Source organism: Euprymna scolopes, chromosome 41, assembly GCF_053919585.1.
Source record: "Euprymna scolopes isolate OS-2025 chromosome 41, ASM5391958v1, whole genome shotgun sequence".
Taxonomy (NCBI): Eukaryota; Metazoa; Mollusca; class Cephalopoda; order Sepiida; family Sepiolidae; genus Euprymna; species Euprymna scolopes.
The window spans coordinates 1,567,100-1,589,236 of NC_136522.1; the positions used below are offsets into that span (position 1 = coordinate 1,567,100).

General features: G+C 34.6%; 1 protein-coding gene across 2 annotated transcripts in view; it reads left to right on the forward strand.

Moving 5' to 3' along the window:
- LOC145266294 (uncharacterized) overlaps window positions 1–22,137 on the forward strand; it is a 109,131-nt gene that overhangs the window by 16,402 nt on the left and 70,592 nt on the right. The gene's annotated exons all lie outside the window — the stretch shown is intronic.

The following is a 22,137-nucleotide window of genomic DNA, read 5'->3' on the forward strand; positions in this document are numbered from 1 at the left end:
TACATCGATCGTCCGTGGTTTCACCTGTTTACTAAGCGGTTGTCATGACAACGAGTTAAGACTAGTGAGTTATCTCACCTTAGACTGGCACTTTTTTTTCGATCTTGCCTCTCGTCAAATGTCAAAAAATGTCATAACAGTGTTGAACCTGAAAACAAATCGGTTGACAACTTAGAACGATCAGCCGTAACTTAAAACATGTATTAAAGACGTAAGTCACAATTGCTTTGTTTTTGTATAAGATTATATTTTATATCATACATATTTACAATTTAACAGTTCGTCTTTTTCTTTTGGTGGGTTTGAAATTCACAGCGATAGCAACAGCGTTCTCACAGTGATCTGAGGAGGGAATGACGTTTCGACGATGCAGTCTTCAGCAACGTTCTGTTGCCTTTCTCTCTCCTCTCTGTCGCGCGTCTGTTCCTTATATGGCATTCAGCTCAACTTTCTGACGTCACGCGTCCTAGAGCTAATTTACATATAACCAACAGACAATTCCAAGGATCTAGGAATTTAGGTCTCGGTTTCCACGTGAGTCCTTAACACGTTTTTGTTTTATTTATTTAGTCGGGCGATTATTTCTGCACACGCTGATAATCCACCTGTTTACTAATTGTTATATTTCTCAGGAAATTCCATTCATTGTTTTTGTTCGCCGTAGAATGCCGTGCAAAATATGCGAATTCCAGTAACCTGATTTCTCGTTTTGTCAACAATTACGATCGTCCGACTTTTTCTATTTACACTGCGAATTCTTTATTTTCTTTAATTCATACTAGTGGACTATCAACATTCGATGTCCACCTCAAGTTAATAAAAAGGGATTTTATTTTAACCCTTATGTATTGGTTGGCCCTAGCGAACCGCTACATAACACATGCAAATTCTTTTTACATTAATTGCTTCAATATAAATAAAATAAATAACAAAAAAAATCTTTTTTAATAAAAATAAAAAAGATAAAAATATTTTTCACTTTTTTTTTTTTTTTTTTTTTTTTTTTTTTTATAAAATAATTTTTAAAAATTAATTTTTTTCGACGGAAACCAAAATTTTATTTTCAAAACAAAAGTAAAATTAATATAATTTTGTTATTCAAATAAAATCAATTTTTTGTTTTGAAATCAATTCAATCCGAATCACAAAAAAAAGTGTTTAAATTTATTAAAATTTAAATGTTCTTTTTTCATCGAATTAATTTGTTTGAAATTTGAACCAAAACAAATTAATTCATGAAGTTCGTAAATTTGACCACCAAATCTCTCCAATTTAATGATCAAGCATAACTCCATCCACCCACCTCTCAGTCCACATTCTCTCTCTCTAGCTGGGAGCACACACGAGGCAATAAAGAGAAGAAGCAGAATAAAAGTTTTATATTTTTTCCAACAAAAATGTCTGTGAAAATGAAACAAAAATGAGGGTTGCAAGGAGTTGTCATTGTAAACAAAAAATTGAAATTCAGTTCGAAATTAACATTTTATTTGTCAGTTCAATAAACGAACAATTCATCACAAACAAAAGGAGTTCATTCATGGCTAGGTCTCCATATTAGACTTGCGCAAGCATAAATAAATTAAACTTCTATAAAATGAACAAAAAAATTTATTTAAAAAAAAAATTTTTTTTTCGTTTATAAAATATATTTAACATTTCCATTCCAATTTTTTCAACAAAAACCAAAATGTTATTTTCAATACAAAAACGGAATGAATATAAATTTTTTTTTTTTTTTTTTTTTTGGTTTAAAGTCAAACAATTTTGGATTTGGAAAAAAAAATTAAAAACTTTTCTTTTTCTACTGAATTTGTTTGAAATTTGAATTGGATTACAAAAAAATTGTCCAAATTTATTAAAATTTAAAATTTTATTTTAAAACGAACACTGAATAAGTTCACATTCATGCACACGTCAGTTGGTTGCACTAGAGCTTTCCACATTCCCCCGCACCAATATTATGTCATGAATAAAACGCTAATGCTATACTCTATGAAAGAAGTACCAATATTTCGCAACAGATAAGATGCCATCCTCCAAACATTGGAATTCGGATGAGCATGCAAATTCTTTTTACATTAATTGCTTCAATATGAATAAAATAAATAAAAAATTAAAAAAACAAAAACAAAAAAAACAATTTTTTTTTTTTCACATTTTATTTCTTTTTATAAAATGTTTAAAATAAAAAAAAATTTCAATTTTTTTTGACGGAAACCAAAATTTTGTTTTCAAAATAAAATTAATATTTTTTCATTCTTCAAATAAAATCAATTTTTTACTAAAAACAAAATTCAATCCGAATCGCAAAAAAAAAAATTGTTTTAAATTTTCTCTTTTTCATCGAATTAATTTGTTTGAATCATGATGTTCATAAACTGATCACCAAATCTTCCAACTTTAAGGATCAACACGAATCCGCAAATGCCATCCAAATAATCCCAATAATTTATTCCCTCAAGTTGAAAATTTTCTAATTTGTCTCCTTTTATTGTAAACGAATGAATTTTTGAATTTTCATCCAAAACAGAAATTTTTTCGTGTTATTTAAAATTTGCACAAATTCAAAGCATTGTGTTCTACCTTTTCTGAAATCTAATAATATTCTAACCTCATTTTATGGGTAGTTGGATTGGAATTCTTCAACAAATTTCAAAAGATTTTTAATTTATTTTAAAACGAACACTAAATAGGTTCACAAATGCAAATTCTTTTACATTAATTGCTTCAATATAAATAAAATAAATAAAAAATTTAAAAAAAAAATTTTTTTTTCACATTTTATTTCTTTTTATAAAATGTTTAAAATAAAAAAAAGATTTCAATTTTTTTTGACGGAAACCAAAATTTTGTTTTCAAAATAAAATTAATATTAAAGTGGCATCAGTCAACCAGTCTGTGTTTGCTCTCAATGTTGGTCTTGTGCTCTGTCACAGCCTGCAACATATTTTTGCCCTGAATAAAACCTGAATCGCATACTCCATGGAAACATGAGAAATACCAATATTTTGCTACAGATAAGATGCCATCATCCAAACACGAATCGCATTGGAATTCGGATGACGAAGCAAATTCTTGTTACATTAATTCCTTCGACAGAATCTGTGAAACGACAAAGCTTTTCCAGTTCACAAATTCTTCATGACATTTCAGACATTTGCAATTTGTTTTGGCTCTGTCCAAAGTTTTGATGAAACATGATTCGCATACTCCATGGAAACATGAAGCATTTGAAGAGTCTAGTTGTCTGTAATACCTTTTTTCTTTCCTTTGTGAGTTTATTTTATTGTTTCTAAATGTACCGTGACATTTTTAAAATATAATTTTCTTTTTTCGTCCTGTTTTCTTTCGTGTGTGTTTGTATTAGTTATTTCTTAATTGTTTTGTGTATTTTCTTCTTAATCATCAGTCTTTCCTATATTATTGTGTAATTGGTGCTCCCATCCTCATGTGTGAATGGTAGGTGTATGATGCAAAGGTCGCATAAGGAAGAAACCAAGCATACCGATATATAAGAAATAAATGTAGATTTATTTAGATAAAAAATGCAAAAGAGAGAATAAGTGACAATAAGAGTTTGGTAAAAAGAGATTGTTAGTAATGTTGCTTGTGTCATTGGAAGCGTTATTGTCAATCTTTACTTGTTGATAGTCCAGCGAATAGAGAAAGAAATCTATAAAACAGGAAGTGACGTAGTTGCATTGCCCTCTGGTGGCAAGGCATGTGTTACTAGAGTTAAAGGGCGATAAGCGTGTTTTGCTTAAGAGTAAAGTCTTGTCTATGAGTCTGTTGGCTGGGAAATTTCGATTTCCACAAATTCTCATCTTCTCCAGCAAGAGTTGATAAGTTGTGGACAGTGACAGGAGAGGGAGAGAAATCTGTGTTGCTTGCCGGTTGAGTCCTCTCTGATGGTTTTTGTGTTTCTACAGCGGGCTAAAAATAGTTCCTAAGAGACAAATGAAATTCATCTGCTCTGCTAACAGATGGGCATTAGTTTGCAGAAGCAAATATTCTTTATTCTGTTTACTGCTATAAATTTTTTATTTTTGTAATTTAAACATTTTCCTAAACAAATTAGACCTCTTGGGTTTAAAGGGAGGCAATCACTTTTTTCCAATAATGATGTGAAATTCACGTTTCACTTCTGTTGGTCTTAAGGAATATTGGAAAACTGGAGATTGCCTATTTTCTATTGACATTTTCTATTTGAAACAAAACACTGACATATCACAGATCTTTGTTCATCAAATGATCAGAATTTAGTTAACGTTGTCTTTCTTCCATTCCATCGATTTGTTCGTACAGTCTCAAAGCCTTGTTTGGCTTTTTCTAGAATCAATTGATATTCCAAATATTTTATTTTTCTTTTAAATTCAAACAATTTTTGATTTGGAAAACAAAAACATTCCATCTGCATTACAAGAAAATTGTCCAAATTTATTAAAATTTTATTTTTTCACGAATGAATTTGTTTGAAATTTGAATCAAAACAAAGGATGTTTGTAATTTGATCACCAAATCTCCCCACTTGAGGGAATAAATGAATTATTGGGAATTAGTTGAATGGCATTCCTGGATTCATGTTGAATCTTTCAAATCGAAAATTTTCCAATTTGTCTTATTTTATTGTAAATGAATGAATTTTTTAATTCCCATCAAAAAAAAAAAAAAAAAAAAAAAAAAATTCTATCATATTTTTCAAACATAAAAAGAAACTTTTTGTTTCAACAATTTTTTTTGTTTAATTTAAAGAAAAAATTTTAATTTTCATTAAAACCACAAACTCCAAAAATGTCCATGGAAATGAAATTAATATCCTAGAGCAGGGGTCGGCAACCTTTTGTTTAGCGTGTGCCGACTTAGGGTTTCAAATTATTCAGCGTGCCAACATTTATTATTTATAACGATCAAGGTCAATATACCTGTTCTCTATATTTATTTCATAAAATATATAATAATGTCAAAGTTTATAAATAATGTGAAAAAACTGTTTCTGAAAAGTTTTTATTATTAATGGGACCCTTGTCCTTGCATGGTCTTTGCCAATTCCTCAATGTCGGGAACATACTTTGTAACTTTGAGCTTAACACAGTTTTCTGAATGTTCAGGTGTTAGACGACTTCGACGTGGAGACAACACTGCTTTCATGTGAGAGAAAATTTGCTCACAAGAATAAGTTGAACCAAAAGCTGAGAGAAGAGCAAAAGCAATTTTCTTCAAACAGATGAATGAGCTTGGGAGGGAGATCCAACAGTTCAGAATAGCACCAGACTTTTCAAAATTTTCATCTTCCAGAGACTTTCTTAGTTCAGCAAATTTTAATGTCCATATTTCTGAAGACCTAAATTCAATCTGTTGCATTTCAAAATCATCAATGTCCATCCAGCTAAAAAGTTCCAGTTGGGCATTTGTCAAATCAAGCATGTCGGGCTTAATCAGATATGAAAATAAGGATCCATGAATGTAGAAGTCCTGGCTTCGTTTTTCGAATTCTGCTTTGAGTGCTTTCACGTACTCCTGAAGCTCATCTGTGTTCACTTCGAATTGATTTGCATGATTTTTCACATTTGGAAAGTACTTAAATGCTTTGATGTTGATGTCACGGGTAAAAATGTCAAGTTTCATTGTAAACGCTTTCCAATAGCTGAAAAGATCAAGGACTGTTTGTCCCTGTCCTTGTAATTTCAAATTAAGCTCATTCAAATGTGTGTTTATGTCGGTCATAAACATCAACTTCAACAACCAGCTTTCATCATTCAGCTGAGGGAATCGTTTCTGTTTTTCATCAAGAAACATCTTAATAGCCTCAAGACAACAAACAAATCTAGCTAAAACTTTGCCTCGACTAAGCCAGCGAACATTGTTGTATAACAGAAGATCTCCATATTCACACTCAACTTCTTGTAGAAGCGATTTGAATTGCCTGTGAACCAATGAAGAGCGAGAAATAAGAAAGTTGATTATCTCAACAACAGTTTTCATCACAGAGACCAAATCCAAAGACGAGGTCTTTGCACATAAGCCCTCCTGATGTATAATACAATGAAAACTTAACAGTTTGCGTCCAACATGATTTTCCAGAAGTTTTACAAATCCTTTCTTCTTGCCAACCATTGCAGCAGCACCATCGGTTGTTACGCAGAATAATTTGTTCAAGTTAATGTCTTGTTTAGAAAAATAACCAGTAAATGCACACAAAATATCTTCTGCTTTGGTTGTATCATGAAGGGGTAATAAACAACACAACTCCTCATAAATGTGATTATTCTCGAGATATCTTGCAACCACTGCTAGGCGAGACGCATCGTTTACATCGGTGCTTTCATCAAGAGCGACACTAAATACAAGGGATTGCTTTAATCCAGTTGTTTGCTTAGTTGTCACATTTTCAGCCAAGTCAGATATGCGCCTCTCAACTGATCTTGCAGAGACTGGTATTTCTCTAATTCGAGAGAGTATAATGTCCTTATTTTTTAAATCACGAAACAAAACTTCAGCACCACTCAAAAAAGCTTCTTTGATGTATTCACCATCTGTAAAAGGTTTACCATTTAAAGCCACACACTGGGCTATTTTGTAACTACATTCAGTAGCTTTACTCTTCATTCCAACAGCTTGGCTCAAAATAACAGTTTGTTTTTTGAAACCAGAAATAGCTTTTTTGATGGCTTCACCTTTTTCTTCTGAAGCTTTAAACTTAGATTGATGTTTGGTTTGAAAGTGCCTTTGTACACTAGATGTGCGACACACAACACTTTCGCAACAGAAAGCACAAACAGCACGATCCTTTTGTTCCACAAATCCATATTCTATTGTCCAATTGTCTTGAAATGGGCGATGATCAAGTTTTCTTTTCTTTTCAGTCGTATCTAACAGCAGGGGTATTCTGAAAATATAAATAGGCCTAATTACGTAAACATCAATTATGATATATATAAAATACCAAACAAATTATTCTTGCCTTTGCTGTGGGAGAACCAGGATACATTTTAATAAAAATTGTGGAGAAAAATTATGTACAGGGTGTCCCAGAAAAAGTCTAAAGGTTTTGATTAGCTCGAGCTAGGATCCTATTCGTGCGTGGCATTCACAATTTAAAAAAAATATTTCATCCACGTATTCCTCCAATCATACCATTTTGTTTAGTATGAAGATGATCGAAATTGCTCATCTCTTCTAATCCCAGTTACGAGCTTGAAAATTAAAAGTACAATTTCAAGAATTTGAAAGGCAATTATACCTTATCTTGTATTCATATTCTGACCACTGAACAATTCTGTAACTCTAGCACCCTTCCTAAATTTAACACCCCTCAATTTCAAACAGCAAATAAAATGTTTAAAACTAATAATTTTCAAAATTTTTTTAGCTCATTGTGTTTAGGAAAGATTTTTCTTAAAGAAAAGTAAAACTTTTTAAAATAAAATCTCATATAATTAATTTTATCGTAAAAAATATCACAAAAAAGTCAAAGCTTCCTTACTGCGCGTGAGCGTTTTCACGTAATAGTTTCAATTTCAATTTGTAAATTTGTAAATTCTTGAAAATTTTCTATGATTTTAAAAATCGATAATTTTTTTTCTATTCATCAAATCCTTTTCATTTTTTCAGATTTTATGTAAAATTCTACGCTCTTTCGAATGGAAATAAAATTATTTTCTGAAAAATTCATTTTCATACTTCTTTTATTTATTTTTACCCCCCCTCTGTCTAAAAGTATGAAAGTATGAATTTCTATTAAAAATTCGTCTCGGAACACTCTAATTTATATCTTTATTTAAAGATCATAAAAAAATGAATAAAATAATGTGTTGTTTTTTTTTAAACCTTTATCCCTTCATTTTGAAAATAAACGCTAAAGTTTAAAATATGTACATTCTTTTATTTTTTAAAAAAGATTTATGAGCTGTGTAATTTTTTTATTTTTATCATGCTAAAAAAATTAAAGTTTCTTTAGTCTTTCCCTTAAAATTAAATTTGCTCTTTCGAAGATCTGCTAAAATAGCTATTTTATCTGTATCGGAACACTTAGTAAATGTTACGAAAAAAAAAAAACCATGTAAAAATATTTAAAAACAAAAAAAAAAATATAAACTGAAAGTTATCCCTTCTATTTATAATCATTATTTAAAGCTTAAAGTACTCACAACAAACATTCTCCTTTTTTCAAATAGAGTCCACGTGTTTTTAATCTCTCTTAGAGCTGATGACAGATTTATGACAAGCTTAGTGAAAGAAAGGGTAAGTGGTAAGTTAGAGAGTTACAGTATAGGGAGATAACAAAAATGGAAGTTTGTTTTGTTTTGGTAAGCTTTAACCCCAAAATGACCCAAAGGGATGGTAAATAGTGTCATTTAGTGTGAAAAAAGGAGGGGTTTTACATATTGTTCCAGAACATTATAATCATTTCTCACTCTTTCTCTCTCTTTCTGCTAAACGAACGACAGACAGACAGCCAGACAGATATTGAAAAAAAAATGACTACCAAAAAATAATTTGTTTCCTAATAAGGTTTATCATATTTTGAATATGGTAGCATATACTTAGTTTCATTACAAAACTTAAATAATAATAAAAAGCTAAAAACAAAAGTTTTATAATTACAAATAAAAATTTATATACTTTTCTTAACTTTTTTTCCGGCATTGTTTTTTTATTTGTATAAATATTAAAATAAATTTAAACAAAAACAAATAAACTCCATGTTACACGTGTTGTTATTATCACTGGTAAGTGTTTTATTTTAATTAAGATAATCATAGTCAAAAGATTTTTTGGTTTACATATACACTTTTTATAATTTCAAGTTAAATTTTATATACACTTCAAGGCATCCGTAGATTTCAAATGTCAGCGCTGCTGCTGATGTAAACAAAACTTCCGGCGATTCGTTGAAATTTTGGGCGGATTTTATCAACCTATCTCTGAAAATATTGCTTTAATTTCCAAATTTATGAATTCTTGATTATTTTTATTGTTGATTTTTGTAGAGGAATCATTCATTTACTTAATGGTCATTTATTTTCGTCTGATAAGTTACTTTTTATATATTTATTAGATTTTTTTATTATGATTTTTGACTAAATTTTACATTTGCAACTCTCTCACGCTACGTTGTATTTCATCTGGGTCGGTGAGACTGAGTCACCAGACTCAATTCAAAACGCATTTCAAAATTATAGTATCTGACAGAACATACTTTGAACGAGCATGGAGCATCTAACGCCTACGGTTCGCACGGACAAAAATAAAACGCGTTTTCTTGTTGTGGGCATGCACTTAGGTGGCAAGAGTACGCAAGAGATCGCAGATATCCTCATAATTCCAAGGAGAACTGTTTCCTTTTGGCTGTATGAAGTTTAAAAGATTTGGAGGCTCGGCGTGCCATTAGAATTGCTTGGCGTGCCACCTGTGGCACGCGTGCCGTAGGTTGCCGACCCCTGTCCTAGAGTTTGGAGTCGTCATTCAAAACAGAATAAAATTGAAATTCGGTTTTAATTTCGCCATTTTTTTTTTTTTTTGTGAGTTCAAAAAGCAAAGTTAAAAGGGCAACATTTGTGCTCATGTCATTTCTCACGGATTCATTCGTGTGTGTGTAGCGTAACATTTTCCCAATATATTTCTGTTTTTCATGAAGTGCACAATTGTTCCGCATCCTCATCACCATTGTAATTGCATCAGACATGCCATTGCATCCATATCTTTAAAGGTGTGTTCCGTTTTTATAAATCTGTTGTCTTTAGATGCAAATTGTTACACAAGAACTTTCCACACTCCCCGCACCAATATTTTACCATGAATAAAACCTGAATCGCATATTCCACGGAAACATGAGAAATACCAATATTTTGCTATAGATAAGATGTCATCATCCAAACACAAATCACATTGGAACTCTGATGATGAAGCGAATTCTTGTTACATTAATTCCCTCAAAAGAATCTATGAAACGGCAAAGTTTCACAAATTCTTCATGACGTTTCAGACATTTGCAATTTGTTTTTGCTCTGTCCAAATTTTTGATAAAACACAACTCGCATATTCCATGGAAACATGAGAAGCATTTGAAGAGTCTAGTTAGGTGTCGCAGCCAACACATCAATAAAGTGATTGATATCGATTAGAAGCCATTGTTTTCTCAAATCATGAGGAAAGAAAGTCAAACTGAAACAAATAGAAAATGTATTAGATTTTAGAATGTGTGTGTGTGTGTGTATATATATATATAATTCCCCTGAATGCCATCCTCCGAACACGTGTGTGTGTGTGTGTATATATACACACACACATATATATATAATTCCCATGAATGCCATCCTCCGAACACGTATCACATTGGAATTTGGATGACGATACAAATTTTTGCTGCATTAATTCCTTGAACAGAATTTGTGTGACAAGAGTCAACACGAATCCAGGAATGCCAGCCGAGTAATCCCAATAATTCATTTATTTCTTCAAGTTAAAAATTTCCTAATTTGTCTCCATTTCTTGTAAATTTTTTTTATTTTCATCCAAAACAAAAAATCATTTTGTGTTTTTCGAACATACACAAAATTTGTTGCCTCATTCAACAATTTTTTTTTTTTTTAAACTATAAGAAAGGAAAATTCTTATTTCCATTAAAACGACAAAAATGTCTGTAAAATAAAACAAAAATATGAGGATTGGAAGGAGTTGTCATTCAAAACAGAAGAAAATTCATTATTTTGTCAGTTCAATAAATGAACGATTCATCACTAACAAAAATGTTTTAATCATTTTTATTTACGTGAATCAAAGCTTCTCCAGCTGATAAGCTGTTGCGGTCAGTTGCAGGAAAGAGGGATCGGACATTTGCAATTTTCTTTGGCCCTTTCCAAATTTTTGATGAAATACGACTCGCATACTCCATGGAAACATGAGAAGCATTTTGAAAGTCTAGTTAGTTGTCGCAGCCAACACATCTATAAAACGATTTGAAGCCATTGTCTTCCAAAAAACACAAAAAAGTCAAACCGAAACAAATAAAAAAAAATATAAAATATTGGATTTCATAATCCTTGATTTTGTAATGTAAGATATGACTTAGATACTCCATGGAAACCTAGGAGTATTTTGCTCAGACAAACTTGTTTGGAAACTCGATCTGTGATGGCCACTGTTACTTTACGTTAAATCGCAATATTTATAATGAGTGGAGGAGTTCATTCATGGCTAGGGTAAGGAGAGTTGGCCACCAAATTCTAACTTTTTTTATATTTCTTTCGCTAGTGTTGAGGTGATTGGTTGTATCAAGCTGAATATTTGTACATGTAAACCTAAATGAAGTCAGCCTTTTCTATAACTCGATAACAAAATACAACAAAATGAGCATATTTACTAGTCTTTACATTATTTCTGCATCATAATAACATCTGATAATGTCCTGAAATATGCTCTCGGCTCAGCCATATACATGTCTTCATATGATCAATACTACACGTGAATGATGAAATATAAGCACGCACACACGCACTTGTTAGAAATCTGCGTCCCAGATGTATTTTAATTAGCAAATGTTCAGGTTTTCCAGCACCTCTTTAAAGAAGAAAGTGTTGTTGGTGCATTCTGTTGTTCCAAAGAGTTTGGTTCGAGTCAGCTTGACTTTGATGATGCTAAATGGCACTCTATCAATGTCTTCAACCTGAGGCTTGATGACCTTTTTCACTGCTTAGAAAATCTCTATTCTCGCCTCTGTGTCACCAACGTACAAAGTCGCTGACTTTTTGCCTTCATACTGACACAGCACAAAATCTTCAGAGCTAACACTTTTATTTTATCACAAATTAATCTGTTTTAAATTTGAATCAAAACAAATTAATTCAGGATGTTTGTAATTTGACCACCAAATCTACCCATTTATGGCATAAATTAATTATTGGGATTACTTGGACAGATTGGAAGAAGTAAGCTGTTTCTTTGCCGAGGGTTGGTATTGAATTGTCACCTTCTCTAATGAGTTAGTAAGTTATTGGATTGAGTGGGTCTTTCATGGCATCCTTTCTCAGGATTGGAAATTCCTCTTTCTGTTTGACAACTTTATTACGAACCCTTCAAAGGGCCACATTCATGTGCATGTCAAGAGTCAAGTCATTACACCCAAATCTTTAAATACGTCTTAATTAATAAAATCTGTTGCCTTTGGATGCAATGGTTGCACAAAAAAAAACTTTCTGCATTCCCCGCACCAATATTTCGCCATGAAATATGAATCGTATACTCTATGGAAATATGAGAAGTACCAATATTTTGCCATGAAATATGAATCATATACTCTATGGAAATATGAGAAGCACCAATATTTTGCCATGAAATATGAATCGTATACTCTATGGAAATATGAGAAGCACCAATATTTTGCCATGAAATATGAATCGTATACTCTATGGAAATATGAGAAGCACCAATATTTTGCCATGAAATATGAATCATATACTCTATGGAAATATGAGAAGCACCAATATTTTGCCATGAAATATGAATCGTATACTCTATGGAAATATGAGAAGTACCAATATTTTGCCATGAAATATGAATCGTATACTCTATGGAAATATGAGAAGCACCAATATTTTGCCATGAAATATGAATCATATACTCTATGGAAATATGAGAAGCACCAATATTTTGCCATGAAATATGAATCATATACTCTATGGAAATATGAGAAGCACCAATATTTTGCCATGAAATATGAATCGTATACTCTATGGAAATATGAGAAGTACCAATATTTTGCCATGAAATATGAATCGTATACTCTATGGAAATATGAGAAGTACCAATATTTTGCCATGAAATATGAATCGTATACTCTATGGAAATATGAGAAGCACCAATATTTTGCCATGAAATATGAATCGTATACTCTATGGAAATATGAGAAGCACCAATATTTTGCCATGAAATATGAATCGTATACTCTATGGAAATATGAGAAGCACCAATATTTTGCTATGAAATATGAATCGTATACTCTATGGAAATATGAGAAGTACCAATATTTTGCTATGAAATATGAACCATATACTCTATGGAAATATGAGAAGCACCAATATTTAGCCATGAAATATGAATCGTATACTCTATGGAAATATGAGAAGTACCAATATTTTGCTATGAAATATGAACCATATACTCTATGGAAATATGAGAAGTACCAATATTTTGCCATGAAATATGAATCGTATACTCTATGGAAATATGAGAAGTACCAATATTTTGCCATGAAATATGAATCGTATACTCTATGGAAATATGAGAAGCACCAATATTTTGCCATGAAATATGAATCATATACTCTATGGAAATATGAGAAGCACCAATATTTTGCCATGAAATATGAATCGTATACTCTATGGAAATATGAGAAGCACCAATATTTTGCTATGAAATATGAATCGTATACTCTATGGAAATATGAGAAGCACCAATATTTTGCCATGAAATATGAATCGTATACTCTATGGAAATATGAGAAGCACCAATATTTTGCCATGAAATATGAATCGTATACTCTATGGAAATATGAGAAGCACCAATATTTTGCCATGAAATATGAATCGTATACTCTATGGAAATATGAGAAGCACCAATATTTTGCCATGAAATATGAATCATATACTCTATGGAAATATGAGAAGTACCAATATTTTGCCATGAAATATGAATCGTATACTCTATGGAAATATGAGAAGCACCAATATTTTGCCATGAAATATGAATCGTATACTCTATGGAAATATGAGAAGCACCAATATTTTGCCATGAAATATGAATCGTATACTCTATGGAAATATGAGAAGCACCAATATTTTGCCATGAAATATGAATCGTATACTCTATGGAAATATGAGAAGTACCAATATTTTGCTATGAAATATGAACCATATACTCTATGGAAATATGAGAAGCACCAATATTTTGCCATGAAATATGAATCGTATACTCTATGGAAATATGAGAAGTACCAATATTTTGCCATGAAATATGAATCATATACTCTATGGAAATATGAGAAGCACCAATATTTTGCCATGAAATATGAATCGTATACTCTATGGAAATATGAGAAGCACCAATATTTTGCCATGAAATATGAATCGTATACTCTATGGAAATATGAGAAGCACCAATATTTTGCCATGAAATATGAATCGTATACTCTATGGAAATATGAGAAGCACCAATATTTTGCCATGAAATATGAATCGTATACTCTATGGAAATATGAGAAGTACCAATATTTTGCTATGAAATATGAATCGTATACTCTATGGAAATATGAGAAGCACCAATATTTTGCCATGAAATATGAATCGTATACTCTATGGAAATATGAGAAGCACCAATATTTTGCCATGAAATATGAATCGTATACTCTATGGAAATATGAGAAGTACCAATATTTTGCCATGAAATATGAATCGTATACTCTATGGAAATATGAGAAGTACCAATATTTTGCCATGAAATATGAATCGTATACTCTATGGAAATATGAGAAGTACCAATATTTTGCCATGAAATATGAATCGTATACTCTATGGAAATATGAGAAGCACCAATATTTTGCCATGAAATATGAATCGTATACTCTATGGAAATATGAGAAGCACCAATATTTTGCCATGAAATATGAATAGTATACTCTATGGAAATATGAGAAGCACCAATATTTTGCTATGAAATATGAATCGTATACTCTATGGAAATATGAGAAGTACCAATATTTTGCTATGAAATATGAACCATATACTCTATGGAAATATGAGAAGCACCAATATTTTGCCATGAAATATGAATCGTATACTCTATGGAAATATGAGAAGTACCAATATTTTGCTATGAAATATGAACCATATACTCTATGGAAATATGAGAAGTACCAATATTTTGCCATGAAATATGAATCGTATACTCTATGGAAATATGAGAAGTACCAATATTTTGCCATGAAATATGAATCGTATACTCTATGGAAATATGAGAAGCACCAATATTTTGCCATGAAATATGAATCATATACTCTATGGAAATATGAGAAGCACCAATATTTTGCCATGAAATATGAATCGTATACTCTATGGAAATATGAGAAGCACCAATATTTTGCCATGAAATATGAATCGTATACTCTATGGAAATATGAGAAGCACCAATATTTTGCCATGAAATATGAATCGTATACTCTATGGAAATATGAGAAGCACCAATATTTTGCCATGAAATATGAATCGTATACTCTATGGAAATATGAGAAGCACCAATATTTTGCCATGAAATATGAATCGTATACTCTATGGAAATATGAGAAGCACCAATATTTTGCCATGAAATATGAATCGTATACTCTATGGAAATATGAGAAGCACCAATATTTTGCCATGAAATATGAATCGTATACTCTATGGAAATATGAGAAGCACCAATATTTTGCCATGAAATATGAATCGTATACTCTATGGAAATATGAGAAGCACCAATATTTTGCCATGAAATATGAATCGTATACTCTATGGAAATATGAGAAGCACCAATATTTTGCCATGAAATATGAATCGTATACTCTATGGAAATATGAGAAGCACCAATATTTTGCCATGAAATATGAATCGTATACTCTATGGAAATATGAGAAGTACCAATATTTTGCTATGAAATATGAACCATATACTCTATGGAAATATGAGAAGCACCAATATTTTGCCATGAAATATGAATCGTATACTCTATGGAAATATGAGAAGTACCAATATTTTGCCATGAAATATGAATCATATACTCTATGGAAATATGAGAAGCACCAATATTTTGCCATGAAATATGAATCGTATACTCTATGGAAATATGAGAAGCACCAATATTTTGCCATGAAATATGAATCGTATACTCTATGGAAATATAAGAAGCACCAATATTTTGCCATGAAATATGAATCGTATACTCTATGGAAATATGAGAAGTACCAATATTTTGCTATGAAATATGAATTGTATACTCTATGGAAATATGAGAAGCACCAATATTTTGCCATGAAATATGAATCGTATACTCTATGGAAATATGAGAAGCACCAATATTTTGCCATGAAATATGAATCGTATACTCTATGGAAATATGAGAAGTACCAATATTTTGCCATGAAATATGAATCGTATACTCTATGGAAATATGAGAAGTACCAATATTTTGCCATGAAATATGAATCGTATACTCTATGGAAATATGAGAAGCACCAATATTTTGCCATGAAATATGAATCGTATACTCTATGGAAATATGAGAAGTACCAATATTTTGCTATGAAATATGAATCGTATACTCTATGGAAATATGAGAAGCACCAATATTTTGCCATGAAATATGAATCGTATACTCTATGGAAATATGAGAAGCACCAATATTTTGCCATGAAATATGAATCGTATACTCTATGGAAATATGAGAAGTACCAATATTTTGCTATGAAATATGAATCGTATACTCTATGGAAATATGAGAAGCACCAATATTTTGCCATGAAATATGAATCGTATACTCTATGGAAATATGAGAAGCACCAATATTTTGCCATGAAATATGAATCGTATACTCTATGGAAATATGAGAAGAACCAATATTTTGCTATGAAATATGAATCGTATACTCTATGGAAATATGAGAAGCACCAATATTTTGCCATGAAATATGAATCGTATACTCTATGGAAATATGAGAAGCACCAATATTTTGCCATGAAATATGAATCGTATACTCTATGGAAATATGAGAAGCACCAATATTTTGCCATGAAATATGAATCGTATACTCTATTGAAATATGAGAAGTACCAATATTTTGCTATGAAATATGAATCGTATACTCTATGGAAATATGAGAAGCACCAATATTTTGCCATGAAATATGAATCGTATACTCTATGGAAATATGAGAAGCACCAATATTTTACCATGAAATATGAATCGTATACTCTATGGAAATATGAGAAGCACCAATATTTTGCCATGAAATATGAATCGTATACTCTATGGAAATATGAGAAGCACCAATATTTTGCCATGAAATATGAATCGTATACTCTATGGAAACCTGAGAAATACCAATATTTTGCTACAGATGACGTGACCCCCATCATTAACGTTAATGATGGGGGTCACGTCATCTGTTTTTTTTTACCTGATAATTTTAAAATAAAATAGAATTGCATTGCATGGGTCCGAGCCCTGATGCGGGTAGTGCCACGGCCTAATATCATAGTCATTGCTTAATATAGTTTTTAGCTGTGACCTAATTCCTTGACCTAGTTTTGTAATTTTCAATCGTCGCTGACGCTGATTCGATGACGGTTCCTTTGAATTTCTTTAACGATCCCATGTCTGATGGTCGATCTGAAAGGGAATATCGAACATGCGAAATAATATTGAATCATGCGAAATAATATTGAACCATGCCACTGTCATATCAGTTCAAGATGCAGTATTATAAGAACGATTTGAGTTTAGTGTATATATATAGTTTATTTACAATATGTACATCATCGTCAGTGTGTTTTAGAAAATATTTACAAAAGTCCAAGGAATCATTGATCAGTGTCATTGAGCGTATAGTTTATCCATCGGAGTCACTGAGCACTTCCTCACATTCTAAAAATAGCTGTGACGTCGGCCCTCGTCCGGTGATTTGTCGTAGGTACAGTGCCAATGTGTAGTTAATGTTTTTTTTTTTTTTTTGGGGGGGGGGGGGTCACGAAGATGTCGTCGTCCGGCTCCTCTGACTCACTGAGCACTATGACCCCGGAGACCGGCGTGTCCTCGGCCAGTGTGTCCTGTGAGAAGCTCGCTGCCGCGGGGCTGGGTTAGCTTGGTCCTCTAGGACACCTGTGTGCTTTGCAACCGTGCGTTTTACAGTACTGTGTTGGCTGGTTTTCGTCTATTTCGCAGGCCTGTATCATCCAGTCCTCGACGTCGGAGTCGTCGGAGATTCGCACGTTTTCTACTTCTTCTCCAGCCATGAGGTCCTGGAACAGCTGTCTGCGTGCTTTCATGTATCCTGCCTGTTTGTCTGGTGACAATCCTTCCACTGCTTGGACAGTGAAATTTGTAGATGCGGCTGGTTCTTCTATATCCTCCTCCTCCTGGAATTGGTAGGTCTGGTTCGTATAGTCCATGACGTATTGTCTCCAAACGGTTAGCCACATTGTAGGATTCAATTCTCGGACTCCCCAACCCTTTAGGGCCGGCATAGGCCTTTTGGTTTCGTATAGGAACATGCGGTTGTGCATTGCCATGCGTTCCTGGGGTACGTGTCGCCATGGGTCGTCGTTGGATGTAGAGAGACACGGTGTCCTTTCTAGGTATCGTTCGGCCTGGTGCTTTACGTTGACTGCTGTCGTTGTGCCCTCAAGTATACATTTGCCCTCCTCTACATTTTGTGGTGTAAACCACATTTCGTCTGTGTAGATAAGGGTCTTATCGACGCACGAACCGAACGTGAAGTTGTCGGAGGCCTGACATCGCATTCGGCCGCAATTCATGAGGCCGTTCCTGATCGATCTGAGCACGTATGATTTGCCAGAGTTACTGGGTCCCGTTATGTGGAACCCGTTCTTTTTTGCTCGTATCATGTGGCATACTTCGAACAGGTTTCTACCGAACTCAACCGGATCGAAATTGTGGTATTGGGCCCATGCGTCGTAAATGTCCAACGACTTCTGCACTGACCAATACCTGTTACCGTCCATGCTGAAGAGGTCCTTCTTTTGACGGATCTGTTCAAATATGGGGGTGACCTTTGTTTGGATCTGTAGGTCGCTTGCTGCCGCCTGCATGATCGGTTGAATATTTTGGGTATTGGTAAAGATGTGTTCCCACGTGTCCCGGACCTTTGTATTGGCAGATTGTTTACAGTAGAGCATGACTTTTGCCATGTCAGTACTGTTACATTTTTTCATTATGTCTAAAATGAATTTATATTTTTGACCTCTCAGGGTCGATTTTCCAGTTAGACCTGTGTCTACGGTCGGCTCGTCCTGTTTCTTTAAGGGCTTTTCGCATATTTTTCTGTACGCGGCTAGTTGACCGGGCGTTTCCAGGTGCCCTGCAGCTACTACTGAGCGTTTCGACGGGTCCATTGTCAGGTAACTGCAGAGTCCGTACGGGTTGTAAATCTTCTGGCATGAAATTTGGTACGGGTTGATTTGCCGTTCCGCCTGTAGTTTTTTCATTTGCACGTAACTGTGCTCACACGTAGGGTGGTTGTGGTGCCACGTGATCATGTGGAAATGGTCTACGTCTGCGCAATGTTTCAGACTGCTTGGCCCCGCTACGAGGTATACTATTATGTAGGGTCGCTGGTCGAGAATTCTGGCGAAGTACCCGTGGGTAGCGTTTGATGGCTGTAACGTTATCGCATCCTGGTATGGTTTGGTCTCCGTAGTTCCTGGACTTAGTCTGAATTCTCCCTCGGTTTCCCAGCGGTAGATCCAGGTGTAGGGACGGATTTGTTTGCCGTTGACAGTTTCTCCGTTTACTAGGTCGTTGAATTGTTGTTGTTCCTCTCTTTGGGTGTTGCTGCTGGTCGTGGCTTCCATCCTGACGGTCTGGAGCGAGTGCCTGATCTGTGGTGGATGTGCGTCTTTTATAGCACGTTATTGCGTCGTAAGAAATTAGAATCTGCTGCCGGTTTAGTAATTATCTGTAGAAGTAATTGAATTATGCTGACGTTGATGAATTTGAAAAATAGGTAATTGATTTCTGCCCTATTTGTTTACGAAACGCCCATAAGGCATGCCGAATATTTGACCGTTGTGGTCCCATATGTGTGTGCCGTGATTATGAAGCATTCCTTTCGCTGATTGGCCGTGGAAATGTCTATTGGGCGGTACAATGGTGTGGTATTCGTAACTGAAGTCCGCCGATGTTGCTGATAGTGCTTGTTTGTGGGTGGTGACTGGGACCTTCTGCGGGTGGATAAGTGCGTCACAGACTATTTCAATTTCTAGCATATAAGTTATTTCGAAGTTGAAATATAAAATAGAATTGCATTGCATGGGTCCGAGCCCTGATGCGTTAAGTGCCACGGCCTAATATCATAGTCATTGCTTAATATAGTTTTTAGTTGTGGCCTAATTCCTTGACCTAGTTTTGTATTTTTCAATCGTCGCTGACGCTGATTCGATGATGGTTCCTTTGAATTTCTTAAACGATCCCATGTCTGATGGTCGATCTGAAAGAGAGTATCGAACATGCGAAATAATATTGAATCATGCGAAATAATATTGAACCATGCCAATGTCATATCAGTTCAAGATGCAGTATTATAAGAACGATTTGAGTTTAGTGTATATATATAGTTTATTTACAATATGTACATCATCGTCAGTGTGTTTTAGAAAATATTTACAAAAGTCCAAGGAATCATTGATCAGTGTCATTGATCGTATAGTTTTTCAATCGGAGTCACTGAGGACTTCCTCACATTCTAAAAATAGCTGTGACGTCGGCCCTCGTCCGGTGATTTGTCGTAGGTATACTGCCAATGTGTAGTTTATTATGTTTTTTTTTTTTTTTTTGGTGTTACGAAGTCGTCCTCGTCCGGCTCCTCCGTTTCTGAGTCGCTGAGCACTATCACTCCGGAGACGGGCGAGTCCTCTCCGACTGTGTCCTGTGAGATGCTCGGTGCTGCGGGGCTGGGTTAGTTTGTTACTGTAGGACATCTGTGTGCCTTGCAACCGTGTGTCTTACAGTACTGCGTCGGCTGGTTTTCGTCTATTTCGCATGTTTCAGTCATCCAGTCCTCGACGTCGGAGTCGTCTGATATGCGCAGGTTTTGTACCTCCTCTCCTGCCATGAGGTCCTTGAAGAGCTGTCTCCGAGCTTTCATGTATCCTGCCTGTTTGTCCGGTGACAGGCCTTCTACTGCTTGGACAGTGAAGTTTGTAGATGCGGCTGGTTCGTCTATATCCTCCTCCTCCTGGAATTAGTACGTCTGGTTCGTATAGTCCATGACGTATTGTCTCCAGACGGTTAGCCACATGGTTGGATTTAGTTCTCGGACTCCCCAACCTTTTAGGGCAGGCATGGGCCTTTTGGTCTCGTACAGGAACATTCGGTTGTGCATTGCCGTTCGTTCAAGGGGTCGTCGTTACTTGTAGACAGGCATGGTGTTCTCTCTAAGTATTGTTCCGCCTGATGCTTTACGTTTACTGCTGTTGTAGTACCCTCCAGGATGCACTTTCCCTCCTCTACATTCTGTGGTGTGAACCACATTTCGTCCGTGTAGATGAGGGTCTTGTCCACGCAGGATCCGAACGTGAAGTTGTCGGAGGCCTGACATCGCATCCGGCCGCAGTTCATGAGGCCGTTCCTGATCGACCTCAGCACGTACGATTTGCCGGAGTTACTTGGTCCTGTTATGTGGAACCCGTTCTTTTTTGCGCGTATCATATGGCAGACCTCGAATAGGTTTCTTCCGAACTCCACTGGATCGAAGTTATGATGTTGGGCCCACGCGTCGTAAATGTCCAACGACTTTTGCACTGACCAATACCTGTTACCGTCCATGCTGAAGAGGTCCTTCTTTTGACGGATCTGTTCGAATATGGGTGTGACCTTTGTTTGGATCTGTAGGTCGCTTGCTGCCGCCTGCATGATCGGTTGAATATTTTGGGTATTGGTAAAGATGTGTTCCCACGTGTCCCGGACCTTTGTATTGGCAGATTGTTTACAGTAGAGCATGACTTTTGCCATGTCAGTACTGTTACATTTTTTCATTATGTCTAAAATGAATTTATATTTTTGACCTCTCGGGGTCGATTTTCCAGTTAGACCTGTGTCTACGGTCGGCTCGTCCTGTTTCTTTAAGGGCTTGTCGCATATTTTTCTGTACGCGGCTAGTTGACCGGGCGTTTCCAGGTGCCCTGAAGCTACTACTGAGCGTTTCGACGGGTCCATTGTCAGGTAACTGCAGAGTCCGTACGGGTTGTAAATCTTCTGGCATGAAATTTGGTACGGGTTTATCTGTCGTTCCGCCTGTAGTTTTTTCATTTGCACGTAACTGTGCTCGCATGTAGGGTGGTTGTGGTGCCACGTGATCATGTGGAAGTGGTCCACGTCT